The sequence below is a fragment of the Tursiops truncatus genome, chromosome 9 (assembly GCF_011762595.2).
Source record: "Tursiops truncatus isolate mTurTru1 chromosome 9, mTurTru1.mat.Y, whole genome shotgun sequence".
In the NCBI taxonomy this organism is placed as follows: Eukaryota; Metazoa; Chordata; class Mammalia; order Artiodactyla; family Delphinidae; genus Tursiops; species Tursiops truncatus.
The window spans coordinates 14,774,307-14,790,460 of NC_047042.1; the positions used below are offsets into that span (position 1 = coordinate 14,774,307).

The window sequence follows — 16,154 nt, forward strand, 5'->3', positions numbered from 1 at the left end:
AGCATAACTAACAAATGGGACATTCTTAAACCAATTTGAACATAATTTGCAAATGGTCAACAAGTGGTTGGTCAAACTTTCCCCGAGCATAGGTATGGTATAACAAGACAGGGCAGACCTGGGGAAAGCATTTTTTCTATAAAGAACACTATTTATCTATGCAGATGTTCTGTTACCAGGTCCTGATTGCACATCCATGGACATCAACCTTGTTCGTGTGTGTTTCTTCACTTCTGGTTTTGTCCTTATGTTCTTGTATCCTAATATGTTTCTATTCTCTGGATTCAAATCTTAAGCGACCTCCTCACTTGCCAGGGTTGGCACTATTCATCTTCTATCAAATGCAGACAAATTCAAGCCATGTGCAGAGATGCACAGATGAGTGGTCTGTTGGGAAGGTTGGCTTCATTCTAATTTTGGCCACAAGCTGACTCCTCTTGTGTGCAGAATACTCCTAAATTAGGTGCTTGAGGTAGGTAGTGCTAACAGTGTATTATACAATGAGAATGTGCACAGAATGGACCCGGGGGGATACCAGTGTGTGTAAGCTACATAGACACTGACTAAAACTTTTCTTTGTAAATATTTTCTTTATAGTTAGTCACTAAAAATTACAGAGCTTCAGTCACCAAAAATGTATTTCTTATGCATAATCATTGAAACCAGAAATGTAACCTGATTCTGCATTCGAAACAGGACATTTTATTCTGGTTTTGTTCATGGGAAATGGCTGACTTTGACAGAGTAGAAATTGAAAGTTAGAAGCTTATGGAGAATAACCATAATGCACAAAGCACCCATCGCAATGTTTGATAAACCAAATTTTAACTATAAAATTAAAAATGGCTAAAGAGTACCATAGCGTTGGCTTTGTAAGAAACTAAGCTGTATCTGAGTTAAACTTTTGGCTGCTCAAAAGCTTTCTAAAATATCTGGTCAAATGGATTCATTCTCAAACACAGAGATGGTTCCAGAGCACCTGCGGGGCCACAGTTGTAGATCACATGCATCTCCTCTCAATGCCCTGGTTTGGTCACCAGTGGCCAGATCACATATATGAGGAAATTTTTTCTCATTAGACAGAAAACCTGTTCCAGAGGGATGGTGGACAAAAAAAAAAAAAAAAAACCTATTGTCATCCACCTTCTGTGCCCTTTTTCCATTAACATGCTGTGTTGCTAACATAGAAAAGTCTGCCATGGGAAGTGAATAAAATACTCCTTTTAAAGAGCACAAACAGGGAGATTAGGAAGGAGAATTTAAAACATACTAAGATTACACTTCTGGGAATTTTCACACATCATATTTCCTTAGTATAAAGATCTCTATCCAAGACACATATTTGTAAGGGAAAAAAATAACGAAAACAAATATGTAACAGAAAATTGGTTAAGTACATGAGTCCTCCATATAACAGAATGCTCTATTATCACAGTTTTTAATGTAGATCTATACTAAATATCATTGAAAATATTTGCAAAACAATATCAAAATTCTTATGGAAAAAAATAAGTTATGAAACATACCTAGTTGGCCAAATATTTGTAAAATTAAATTTTTCTTATGTTTATACAAAATCTGGATAGAGATATATAAATCTGTAATAATGGTGATTATCTCTGGAGAGGTTTTAGGCTTTTTTTTTTTTTTAACTTTACTACTTCTAATCTCTCTGCAATAGACTTAGATTGATTATATAATAAATATACTGAGTACAGTAAAAAGTGTAATATTTCCCAGAGCCCCAGCCTCTAGTCAATGACATAACTAGTAGGAATGAAAGTAGGTCCACAGGGTTGTACAGTGGCTTCATGGCCTTCCTAACTGTTGCTTAAACTACCAAATCTCTTGCTTTGGAAACTTCTATCCTACATTAAATGACACAGGGGTTGATGGAAAACACTTGTGGCTTTACCTTTTACTGTAAGTGAAATGGACTCATTTTATCATGTAGTTTGAATGAAATTTGCAATCTAGATATGGCTGATTATAATCATGGCATGAAGTTATGCATATTAAAATTGCATCAAAATGGTTTATACATTTCAACTATTCACTGCTGTTTTTAACAATAAAAGACAAGAGACCAGGAAGAGAGGCCCTGTCCCAGCTCAAACTGTGAATGGCTGTGAAGCGTGGCATATTCAGTATTCTGTTTCCATTGGGACTAAGGGAGAGCTGTGTTTTCTCCAATTACTTAATCCACTACACTTACTTTTGCATCTCTCTTAGTATCAGTTATCAGAATATTACAAGGTTAAAACCAGTACTTGAGTCTTTATGACATGTTGTTATCCAAAAAGCCTTTAATTTCTAATAAAAATGGTTTTACTGCAAGAGAAAAATTAATCTGTGAGCGTTGACTCGTTTCAGGTTTTTCTTCAGAAGAGATTGAGCTGGTAGCCTAGGACAGCACCAAGTAGTGGTGTTTACAAAAGGAGAAAGATGTCAAATACTCAAAGATGCCTTTACTCAAAGGCAAGTGGCAGAATTCACTGATGATAAAACAAATGTGAAAATGACAATTCTTCCACATGTTGAAGCTATGGGCTAGGTGCTTTATGCATTATCTTTAAACCTCACTACAAAACATCCTGATTTACAGATGAGGGAACCAAAGTAGAGAGACTGCCCAACTCAACAAGCTGAGAAATGGCAGAGTCAAGATTTTAGACAATTTTTGTTTTATTTCAAAGTCTCCCGTTCCATGAAATTGTAATACCCCTATAACTCTACCATGCTTTTCACAGTGCCACCACATAATAAATACTGTAGATAGTCAACTGATATGACAATCAAAAGAAGAGTTTATCATTATATTCACATATATGGCTAATGGAAATTTTTGTAACATAGAAAAAAATCCAAACAAGATTCAATTTTTATTACTATAAATTTTGTTACTATACTATAAATCCTGTCTATTCTTTCCTGAAAGGTATTGTGATACAGAACATTTAAAATTGCTTATTGAGAATGAAAAAGTCTTCTACTTGGTTTTGATCCAACTCCAAACCAAAGGAACTCTTGTGCCGGGGTTTGAAGCAAAGTGCTGAAATGATAAATGTCCTATGCTAGACTGTAAACCGCAGTCCCTTAATTCAGATGACCTCAAGGCTTGACCAGAGAGTACTCAGCTGCTTCTTCCGGTTACCTTTTCATTCTGGCTTGTCCTTAATATAGTTAATGCTCCCCAGATGTATCAGCTGCTTGTGCTCTTTAACCCTCACTGGTCTCACATGCAGCACTGGCTGCTTTTCTCAGACACAGGGGAAAAGAAATAACTCCTTAACAGAGATAATTGCAAATATTTCAAGTGCCTTCAGGGCATGACAATGCCATGCGGGCAAAGCTACCAAATTCATGTTTTTGTTTTAAATGTTTTATTTTTGAATATTTCCCCCCAAAATATAGGGAACAATTTAATAAACTCCCTATGTGCCGTTTTCCAGCTTCAACGAAATATCCTTGCCCATATCCACCTTCCCAAATGATTCTGTGGCAAATTCCAGACAACATTTTATTTTATGAACAAACATTTTAGTATGTAACTCTAAATGAAAAGGACTTTTGTTCTTTTTATATAACACAATATCATTATTATATTTTTAAAAATTAATAATTCCTGGATATCATCAAATATTCAGTCAGAGTTCAAATTTCCAATTATCCCTTCAATGTCACAAATTTTTCTAGTTTGAATCAGGATCCAAACAAGGCCCACATGTAATGATTGGTTAATATATTCCTTTTAAGTTTCTTTTCACCTATTGGTTTCCCCCTCCATCTTTTTTTTCCTCTTTGTAATTTATTTGCTAAAGAAACTTGATTATTTGTCCTATAGGATTTTGCTGATTACAACCCCATAGTATAGTTTAACGTGTTCCTCTTTCCTCTGAATTTTTTTATAAATTAGTAATTGAATCTGGAGTATTGACAGAGTCAGGCTTGATTTTCTGAAAAGACTCTTTTTTTTAGGAGGTGCTTTGATCCTCTATCAGGAGACTCCTAATATCTGGTTATCTTTCTCTTTTTGATATTAGCAGTAACTCTATGCCTAGATCCATTAATTCATTTTGGGTTACAAGAGAGTGATATTCCAATTCTATCATTTATTTTTCATATATTTGCTAAAATGCCACAATAAAGAAAATCTTACTCTTCTATTTCATTACTGAGTGGTTCTTTGTTTGTAAGTTTTCAAAATAATGAATTGGTTCACTAGTGTCTTCCAATTGCTGACCAGTTTTTTTTAAGTATCATTATGAACTCATGGATTTAAACTTATTTGATATATTTCAATCTTTTGAAGGTTTTTTCCCTCATTGATCTTCATATTGTCTCATCTTTGACAGTCTCTGCAAGTTGATTCCCAAATCTTTGACACAAATCTAGTAATCTTTGATAGCTTCCTTATTATGTGATGTGACAAGATTTCCAATATGATCTGTATATTTCTTATCCCAGACCTGGAATTAGCCATTTCTCCAAGGAGCTCTGGATCCTTTCAGAAGGAAATTAGATTTCAATACTAAATTCTAGGTGCTGGAGGTACTCATTGCTACTGGGTGCCTCAGTATTTATGGGACTTTTCAGTTGAAAAAATTAGAAAATAGTTTTTTTCAAGCAGAAAACATCACTGATTTATATTGATACTTCAAATTCAGGACTAAAAGGTCTTTACTTAATTTCTCCTTTCTGGTATCTGTTTTTTCTTTCTCACTTGCCACCAATCTTGCTTGTGAAGGACACTGGATAATAGAATTATAATATCACAGAATTATACTTTATACACACAGCATTTTTTGAATTGCAATACCATCACTACCACCTACAATATGATCACTGAAAACTGTTTAAATTTTTTCCAGCAATTTTTGTCCTTAAGGCATATACTATTAGGGATGTATAGTCAAAAACTATTTTTCAAAGTTACTTCGATTAGTTTCCATGTGATTATGCCAGCAACTAGTTACCCATTTAGATCTCATTCATTGATCTCATTTTAATTCCGATTTTTGAGATTAAATTTTTTTATTATATCAGATGCTTACATGGTTTCAAAGTCAATTCTATAAAGCAAAATATATTCCAAGCAATCTATCTTCCATCCCTGTTCCTTCATTCCATTCACTCTGTACCCTTGGGGAAGATGTCAACATTAGGATTGGTACATTATGTACTATATTTCTTTCTTTATTGCTATCATTTATTCATAGAGCTACAATTAACTATATACTAATGCTCACCACCAGTCCTAAAATTGATATATCTCCAGTCATTTTAGTTGTCTGAAGGTTATTCTCTAGTAGATATCTTAGGAATAACTCATGAGATATTGAAAAGAGTTTATACTTGGAAAACAGTTTATCTGAATATAAAAAAAATCTTGGCTCAGATTTTCTTTTTTGGTTCACCCCAGAAGACATAAAATTTTGCTGTTGAAAACTGTTAACAATTTTCTTTCATTTGTAAGTGACTTAGACGTTTTGTCCAGGTGTCAAAAGAATTTACTCACTTTCTTGAATAACCAATAATTTTATTAGATTTTTCTCAGTGTTCTCAGCCTATTTTCCCTGGTATATAGTGTGCCTTTTCAACATGTACTTCCAGAATATTTATAAACACATGTATATTTATGTATCTCCTTAATTTTAGGAAAGTTTGTCTTTAATTATAGATTTTTTAAATATCTCATTTTATTGTTTTGGTTTTCTTCTTTGGGGACCTTTTTTTATACGTATGTTGTTTCTTCTTTTCCTATGTTCCATAAGGCTAGATGTAGCAGAGATTCTTCAGAGGGCTGATATCTGAATTGCACCTACAAAAAGCCCAACTTTGAGGGAGAAGTAAAATTTTAGGGAACATAATCCAAGAATAGAAGTGATAAAAGTGGTTGAGTTGAATGCCTGTCCTATATGATTCAGACAACAAATAGGCTGCCTGTTTCCAGTAATCTTATGCTCTCTTATTTTATTAAGTGGCCAAACTAAGAAATTATATGAAAGTGACTATTGAATTTGAGATTATGCAGTTTCCAAAGTAAAGTTTACCAAATAGTCCCAGGGGAAATTATTTATGATTTATTGCTAGGCAAGACTTTGTTTTCCCTAAAAACTGTGTTTCATTTTCTTGATGAGAATCATCATGAATACGGTTTCTATTTTCCCCTGCATCCTAAGGATCTGAGCCAAATTGTGCTCAGTCTTGCAATAATAAACATAATTATACAGTGGTCCTTATTGCATGCATGTATTCTTTAACTTGGTCCCAACTTTTACTTCAAAAGTTTTAAACTTTGATGTCAAAGACAAGCTTGCAGAGAAATTGTATACAAAATTTAGTTTGAATATGCATTTTTTTCCTGGGAAAGAAAGGACACTTCATCAGATTCTGATTCTAAAAGTGTATCTGTGATGTTAAAACTACTGTTCTTATATTAACTATTTTATTTTATTTATAAAACAGAAGCTTCTATTCTAGTTTAATTTAAAATCTCAGTGACATACCAAAATGAATGGTTTACGTTTGGAATCATATTAAGCTTTTTTTTATCTTGACAAAATGTAATTAATAATGAACTGATGAAGTTACAGTGCAGACCCCAATCCCTGAAAATCAAGTCACACCATTTACAAGTATAGATCATGTAGTACAGGAAAAAAGAAAAAGCTAAACCTTTTCTACAAATTCATCAGCTGGCTTCACTAACTTTCATAAGAAGGCTGGCATCATATATGATCATTCTAAATAGTTTCCTCTTTAAGATAGGGTGAGACACAAACCACTTCAATAAAGTCACTTATTATTTCTACATAAGCTGGTTTCAGTTTATTTATTCTCTACATTTCTCTTCCTCCTAGCATTGCTTTGTGTTTTCTTGGATTTACATGGGTAAATGTCTTGCAGCCTTTTGATGTACATTTATCAAATTGTTCATAGTCTTGTTACCATACACCAGATGCCTCTGAAGAAATTCTTCCATCTACTTAGACAAGAATTAAGGTCTGCAAATAGTGCCCATGCTTGATGCATACAGACAAAAGATATTGTAAAATAGAGTGTGTTATAAAATTAAAACAAATACTAAAATTTCATTAACATGATATCTATCTATTCCAGTAGAGAGAAAAGGTAGAACCAGGCAGGCGTGCAGTTCTTGTTAAGTCAAAGTTGACCAAACTTGGGAAGAAAAAATTAAACTTATGTTTGGGAATCTAACATATCTCAATTAAATGTATAATTGAATGGAATCACTTATCTAGAATGCATACATTTTGTATTTTACCAATGATTTATTTTTAACTGTTTGTGTCAATTCTTTAAGTCTTTTCTAGAATACAGTAAGTTTGTAATTCTATGAACAATAGATTGACATTTAAACAAAAAGAATTTGGTTCATTTAAGAAATAAAATTAACTTCTGATTTTGAACCTATTGGAAATGGTTGAGATTTACAATCTCCTTTCAATAGTCTAAGTTAGCTCTGAATAATTTCATCCTATTTTGCTATTCTTAGTGCAATTTTAATTAAATTTAAAATATAGAGAATTTAGATTTGACTTGACATTTCAAACTATTTAGAAAGTGGCTGATTTTTAAATGTTGAATAATGGTAATATACATAATTTCCTATGACATGAATAAAAACATCTAGGTGAAATTTGCAAATCATTTGCACCTTAAGCAAATGATTACACATTTTTGGTCTGTTGAGTTATTCAGTCAACCAGAATTAGTAGTTAACTTACAATTTGATGGACCTGAGGTGAGGAGAAAAATATCTGAAGTTGGAATTTGTTTATATGAATGGTTTTATAAGTTGTGGAATCAGCTTAAATGCCTAAAGTGGATTCCGATGCTGACACTTTTCTTTCTCCCTGCTGATTCAATTCACAGAGCCAGTGGCACTTAGTGGCCCAATGGGTTACATGCAGTTATTAAGGTAAGCAAAGCCTCACCCATTGCTTGTGGTCAGACATGTGATTTTAATTATGGGAGAGGTAGATAAACATTGATGCTCTGGTTAGATGGGAGCTGGTATGCTTTTACTAAGCTCATTAGAGCTTATAGCTTGCCAGTTTACACATACACACACACAAGGGGTCTGGAATAAAGACTAGTTTCTGTGTTCTTTGTCTCTGTATTCTATTGATAATCTTCTGCAAGGATAAATGTAACCCTAGATTAAAAAAGCAAAAAATACAGAAAACAAAAATGAACTAGCTTGCAGTTCACGTTCTCTCAAACCTACCCTCCAACCCCAACCTGATGTCTCACTGGGGCCATGTTACTCAGTTATTTATCCCTAAATCACACAATTCCATTTCTCTACCATTTCTCACTTTCCCTAACAGCACTCTAACCCCTGCCAAAAATAAAAGACCAAAACACCATCAAAGAAAACCCCACAAAGGTTTTGTTTAATTTCCCTTCCATACCACCTTCTATCAAATGAATTCCTTAGAAGTCATATGATTAATAATGCTAGTTTTCAGTAGAATCATTCCACTAATTTTACAAAAAACTGAATCATAAAGATGGAAGATTGAACATTGTTACATGATCTTATTTCTTCTGCATTTTATGCTATAGTCCTAAAAAAACAAAAATTGATTTTTACTGGTGTGTCATCGCTACATACAAAGCACATCAGAGAAAATTTATGTAAATAAACTTAACTCATTTTACAGTAGCCTCACACAGCTTACTATTGACATTGTCGTTCAATAATTGTCTTCCCTCAACTGCAACTTAAACTTAAGTGCTGACTGAATAGAGTCTGGTTGACTTTTCATCTCTGTTTTCTACTTTTCCATATTTTCTTTGGATAGTCCCACTATCCAAAGATAAGCCTGAAAAAAGTTTCAAAACTTTTTGTGATATTGATCACCTCCTTGAACTGAGGAAAGAACCAGGAAATATATTGCATGCCCCATTGCCTCTGAGTAACCACATGCACAACCAACTGTCACTTAAGGAAGACTCAGGATCTTGGCGACAATAGGTCACGAGTGGCTACAGGCACCATTTTAAAGATCAGACAGCTCTGAGTTGCCATGGGCAAGCTATTTAAAATAAATTTGTTCTACAGATTCCACCTGTGGTATAGGGTTGTTTATATAATTCTGTGTAAAAGATATCAGTGGGAAACAACTAAACTCCTATTACAATAACTAAAATCAATCAAACAAGCAAACACTTGCCAATGTAATGCATGTTTATTCCCATCTTGGCATTTGTTTCTTGGAGGACTCTTATGGTTAGAATACACTTAAAACGGGAAATTTTACTGTATGTAAATTATAGCTCCCCCAAAAAAGGGTAATGCATGGCATATAGTAACAGCTCCATAAATGCTAATTTTTGATAGTTTTCATGAATCAGCACTCAAAAACCGGAAGTGTTACTCCCATGCAAAAATGACAATAAACATGATTAAATGACAATGACCATGATTTAACTTTGACGGCTTTAGTCCAGTAGTTGCTTAAGAATTTTAGTACTACAAATGAATTAATTTTAAGCACTCTTGGGCCAAAATAGGGAGCTAAGTTAAGGATTTCCAATAAGGATTCAGTACATTGGTGAATTTAGTGAAGTTAATGGTTTAAAATAAATTCTTTAAATAAATAAGCATATTTAAGAAATTTTTTTTCATTTCAACAATGTTAGAAAACTGTTCAGATATCCACAGTCTGTAATTTGCATGTTTTCAAATTTCAGAAGTAATGCATTTGTGTGGTAATATGCAAATCAATACAATGCAATTCAAAAATGGGCAAAGCTAAAAAGCACACACCCCAGCAACCCACATCCTATAAATCCACCCCACCCCAAGATCAGACCCTAGAGGTCTAATTGTGTATCATTTTTTTGCTCATACAAACATATGTGGCCATAAATGTATCTGTGTAGAGGTGTGGTTTATTCCCTTTATCCTGAAATAGGATCATAAGATACTCATTACAACATACTTATCTTTTTCTATTTAATATACTATGAACATCCCTATAAGTCACTGGTAGAGAGGCACCCTGTTCTTCCACTTTCTGTGAGCATACATATGCACATATCATTTTATACAAATAAAATTTCACATTATAAATTCTTTATTGTAGTCTTTTCCCAGCTTTTATATTCTGCTTGCCTTACTTTCCCACCCCACTCGTCTCTCTCATTCCATGCCCCATTTTATATATCCTTTCATAATTTTATGTACATACGCACATGCATACACTATACACTTTTTGTCATTGTTTACTTTATAAAAATGGAATATTAAATATCTTCCTCACACATCATTTTCCCCATTCAACACATTTTAGAATACCTCCATGTCCCAAGTCACTTTACATAGCTTAATTATTCCTTAATAATAGTTGGTAATATTGCATAATATTCCATGAATAATTTACGTGACCATTTTCCATTTGATCAGCATTCATCTTGTTTACACTTTATTTTTTCACGCTTTAAACAATGCTGCAATAATTTTACTCTCTACCCTTAGTATACTCTGAGAGCACCTTGCTTTAAAGTTTATTGCAAGGGAAATGCAAGAAAAAAATGGGCAGCACCAAGATCATTTGTTTTTCAATCAGTAAAAATGACAAAAATCCTCCATTAAGTGGTTACAGTGAAAGGCTGGGGCTGTAGTGGGATGTGGAGTTTAGTCATAAGGCTTTATTTGCTGCAAAAGTGTTAGAATGTTGGGCTCACCAAATTCTTTTACCCTGTTTTTGAAAGGGTGGAGGTATCCACACTAATCTTCCTTGCTAATCACATGTCTTAATCACCACTCATTTCACCAATGAAAACATTTCTAATCAACACATGCAATAGTGGAGATTCAGACCTTGCAATTTAAAGTACCTTTTAAATTTGCTTCTAGAGCATGGAAACCTGATAGGGTCTCTCAAAGGCTAACTTTCTGGAGTGTGAATTCAAGGTTAGGAAACCTCAAATGTTAACGAACTTCTGTAGATTGTAGACAGAAGATAACATATACACACATCGTGTCGTCCTAACTGAAATATTTTACAGTAAATACAGTGATGTAGCAGGTGTAAGGCAGCAGCTTGGCTTTGCTGCTTTTCCAACAGCAAGTGACAACAAAAGGGAAAACACATTTCTCTGTTTTACCAAATATGCCTCAGTAATTTAAAGGCATCGGTAGTGGGACCTCCATTAGCCAAGGCTACAAGAGGAGATGAGAAAGTCATAATGTTTGATGTACTTATCTTCACAATTCTTCCTAATGGTCAAAGCATTCATTTAGGAATCTAAGTACCCAAGGCTGTACTATAAGTGGTAACAAATAGACTGGGACAAATTCTTTTTCCACAGCCCACATTCATATTTCTTCATAGGAAATTCTGAAAACATAGTAACAAATTTGGAAATAGTTCCATCATTTTCCAAAGTATGGAAAAGTGTTCAAAAGGCACATTGATGTAAGCACGGAATTTAAATCATAAGTCTAATATGATAAGCATTTACAGGTGTTCAGGGATGCTTTCCCAAAGATAATGGAATCACTTTGAGTAATAGCCATTTGATTGCCTTGTTTTGATACAGGGATGAGAGTGTGTTATGGTCACTGCAGTTTGATAAATGACCTTCCCATCATTCTCATTTTGTGGGTTTAGGCCAGACACCCATATTGTGACTTGGTTGGTGTGGAGGTTGGTGTTTTACTGTATTTTTAGAATATTTAGTCTATTTAGAAAGTTTACATAATTTTGGTTACAGTGACTAAAGTGACTAGGACTAAAAATAAGATTGGCTTTTATAAAAACAAGCTCTTCTAGCATTAGAAGATGGTGTGTGCACCAGTGTTCATTCCAAGTCTATTTGATTCTGGGTTTGGTGCTTCAGATTGCAAATAAGGTGCTCATGGATGAGGAAAAATACATTGTCTGTGTTATTTGTAGGAAAAGAGTGTTCCCGAAAGGTAAAATTTTAAATGTCTATTTTATCATGCTTCTTGGTCTGGAGCGGAGATGGCAAATAAGTGTCATTTATTTTGCCAACTCTGAAGAATTGATAGTGGCTGCCTGGAGCACTTCGGGAGGAGAATTGGCATAGAAAATTAGTAACCCACTGGAAAAGATGCTAAATGTTGGTGATCGCACCAAGGATTGAGTGTGAGAGGAAAGGCAGGACATGCGTAACATATTTGATATTTCTGGACTAATGGGAAGTAAGAGGGATATGGTTAAATACTCCATTTCTAGTTGATATTCCCTGGACAGTTTGTACCATAATTCCTACTGGATCAGAAATTCCCCATGAACCAATTTTCAAAATAAATTCTAATGTTTATAATGTTTAAACATATAAAATTCACCTTCACAGCTATTGCATATATATACATATGTGTGAATATGTGTATATATATATATGTGTGTGTGTGTATATATATGTGTGTGTGTGTGTATATATATATATATATGGTGCTTCTTAAGCATGATGAAGAATTTTAATTTTTTTTCAAGAACTGTGCTTGAAAATCTAGTTGAGATGAGACCAATTTTTGCTTACTAGTTAAATAATATGTTAAGAATATTTTTAGGATGAGATTTTCATGAGGATTGAAGTCACTGGAAAAGTATAAAGAAATGTACATAGATAAGCAAAAGTGGTCTACATTCAGAGTGTGAAAACCGACAAATATATTTCCTGGCTAAATTTGTATATATCTGAGTGGTACAAATTTTTAGACAATTTTTATTTTATTTTATTTATTTTATGTTTTTAAAAGATTTCTATTCATGTCATAAAAAGATACTTGCTTATGTCTTTTGTTTAAAAAAAGAATTTTTAGTTTTTTCTTACTGATCTGCAGGGTTTCTACATATTCTGGATACTACTCCTTTGTAGTTGTATGAATTTCAAATACATTTTTCTAGTTTGTCAGTTACTTTTTCATTTTGTTTATGGTGACATTTGATGACAAGAAGTTCTTAATGTTAACATAGTCAAATGTAGTAATTTTTCCTTTACAGTTTATGCTTTTTTGTGTCTTGTTTAGAAAATCCTTCCCTACCCTGATGTCAGAAAGATATCCTCCTATGTTGCCACCTAAAAGTTTTACAGTTTTGTCTTCTATATATGTCATTAATCCAATTGGATTTTATTTCTGCATAACAACACAATTACTAAGCAATTTATCTTCCCTTCAATGATCTCTGAGACTCACTCTCATGATTCAAGTTTTCATGTATGTTTCAGTCTATGTCCAGTTTTCTATTCTTCTTCATTAGTTATTTATCTGCTCCTGTAGCAAAATTATACTGTCTCATTTCCTATATCTTTATAACAAAGTTTTGACATCTAATAGTGCAGGATCCACCAACACCAACACCCATTTCCCAACTTTGTTCTTCTTTAGCAATTTCTTGACTATTCTTGAATTTTGCTTTCATATAAATTTTAAGATCAGCTTCTCAAATGCCACAGTAAACTCTTGTCTTGGCTTGGGATTCCTGGGAAAGAGACTCAGATGGGGATTCATGTGCAGGAGTTATGCCCTTGGGATCGATACTTGAGAAGGAGTGAGACGAGCAGGATGGGGCTAAAGGAGACATTTAAATGTGATGCAATTTTATTAGAGGCCTCAGTAGATACCATGAGAAGCTCTGGAGCTACATGGACTCTTCAGAGATGTCCTAAATTGAGTTAAAGAGGCCAGACATTTTAACCCTCACATCAACCAAATGTTCCATATGGACTACTTCTTCTAGGGTAATATAACATTGTGGTAAGGCAACTCCCTTCAGCTCTCTTTCTTACAGAGAGAGAGTCAACCATAACCTATCAGCAGTCAACAGTCCGGGCAGCTTGGGGAATGAGTGCCATGTTGGATTCAGGTGGTACACTACAGCATCCACTATGGTCAAGATCCTTCAGGATTCAGCTTATTCTCTTTTGGGGGGAAATTTACAAAAGGAAGGCTAATGTAATTAACTGCCCATCACGCCTAATTATACAAGTAAATAATTACTCAAGTTACTCAGTGGTGTAACTTGTAATTCCCTTTCTCCACCACCCTTGTAGACTCTCCTCACCCTTCACTAGCACCTCCGCTGGTCCAGGTGACTTACGCAAAGCATGACCCAGACCCTCATCCCTAAAGGTTTGAGACTCTGATTATGCCTTTCTCAGGACACAGTTCCTGCACTTGTCTGTTTACTGTCACAATTGTGCAAGGGAGTGGCAAGAGATAATACAGTAGATCACCTATGTGCCAAACTTATTCTTTCTTGCCTGCATTGCATAATAGCAGCTCTGCCTTCTCCTAATGATGAGCAGAGTCAATTAAACCTTTTCCTTGTCTGCTGTTCTCTTGACACAGAGGTTTTCAGGGACTGGGCAGTAGCCATAGTTCAGAATTCAGTAAAATGTTGATGCCTCATCTGTACCTTCAAAAGACCATTCAGTTGCTCTATTAGGTCAGTATATTCTGGGTAGTGTATTTTGTGATAGGACCCGTGGGTCCCTGGGACATGTGTCTACTGTTGTACCATGTTTGCTGTAAAATGGGACCTTTGGTCTGAGGCAGTATTAGGTAGCATTCTGTGTTCTGTACTGGTGAATCACTGTAAGCTTTCTGTTGTGCTGGCCAAGGTCCTGCAGGCAGGAAAGGCAAACCATACCCATAACACGTATCAACTTTAGATGAAATAAATCACTGCCCTTGCCAAGAGTGAAGTGTTCTGTATTAGTTTTTTACGGCTACAGTAACAAATGACCACAAACTGAATGCCTTAAAACAGAAAATTACTTTACTTCTACGTGCCCTTATCCTAAACAAGGGACACCATTTGCCACTTCAGGTCAACTCAGTCCCTGTGCCCAACAGTCCTCAATATATTTGGATTTTCCCTTTGCCTGCTGGTAATGGCTTTTACGTCCTTTGAGGAAAGACTAGAAAAAATTACCACTGAGTGCTGTGATGTTGTGATGTTGTAGGATCCTATCTCCTGGTCACCCAGCCTCTGCTTAAGCTCAGTGGGTCTGGATCAGAAAAGTGCCCATCTCTTGGGCCCCTTGGAAGACTGTATTCTGTTAAATATCTCCATGGCTGCTCTGACTGCCATGCTAATTTGTTATTGTTTGTGATAACTGTGCCCACCTCCATTCTAATGGTTACGCCACACCTCCTGGCCGCTAGTATGTTGGGATCATCCCCATTGCTGTCTGCGAGCCCAGTTCTGTAATGACGGTTCCAAACTTAAAGAGAAGAGCATCTCAGTGATGCTGGTGCCTGTCTCACCAGCAAATTCTTTTTTTTTAATTAATTAATTTATTTATTTATTTTTGGCTGTGTTGGTTGCTGCGCGCGGGTTTTCTCTAGTTGCGGCGAGCGGGGGCTCCTCTTCGTTGCAGTGTGGGGCCAATTCTAATACACTATTAGATTGCTGTAATCTGTTATTAGATACATATCGAGAGTGCAGGCTCAGTAGTTGTGGCTCACGGGCCCAGTTGCTCCGCGGCATGTGGGATCTTCCCAGACCAGGGCTCGAACCCATGTCCCCTGCATCGGCAGGCAGATTCTCAACCACTGCACCACCAGGGAAGCCCCCGAATATTGAACTTTTTAAAATGCTTTTTCTGCATCTGTTAAGGTAATCATCTGCCTTTCTTTAATAATATGAAAAAGTATATTAATTGATTTTCTATTATTAAACCAGCATTGCAATCCTGGGATAAGCTTACCTTACTTCTGATGTATTAACTTATATATTACTTTATGCTAATTGCTAATATTTTATTTAATTACTTACATTTTGCATATTTGTTCAAGAGTGCTGTTGTTGCATAATTTTTATTTATTTGACTGGCCGGGTTTGGACATGAAAATGCTGGACTTATAAAATGAGATTGAACATACTCTCTTTCTCTATCCTCTTGGAAGAGTTTTGTGAAAAACTGACATTTTTTGCTTGAATGTGTGGTAGAACTACTCTATAAAGTTGTCTGAGTCTGATGTTTTCTTGTGGGAAAATTTTCATTGACTTTGAATCATCTAATATGCATTTTTTGGTATTTTCTGAGACACTAATTCACTGACAGGTGAATCATAGTACTTTTACTTTACCAAATTATATAGCATCATCATCTATGAGAAAGAATGTACTTACTGAATT

At 34.9% G+C, this 16,154-nt stretch overlaps 1 long non-coding RNA gene across 2 annotated transcripts in view; it reads left to right on the top strand.

Annotated features, from left to right (window-relative positions):
* Positions 1-16,154, top strand: part of LOC109550766 (uncharacterized) — a 211,099-nt gene that overhangs the window by 86,264 nt on the left and 108,681 nt on the right. The window contains exon 6 of one of the 2 annotated variants that reach the window (XR_012333878.1): positions 7,900-7,945. The exons of the other annotated variant lie outside the window; for it this stretch is intronic. This is a non-coding gene — a long non-coding RNA (uncharacterized lncRNA). The remainder of the gene's footprint in view (positions 1-7,899; positions 7,946-16,154) is intronic. 2 annotated transcript variants of the gene reach the window in all.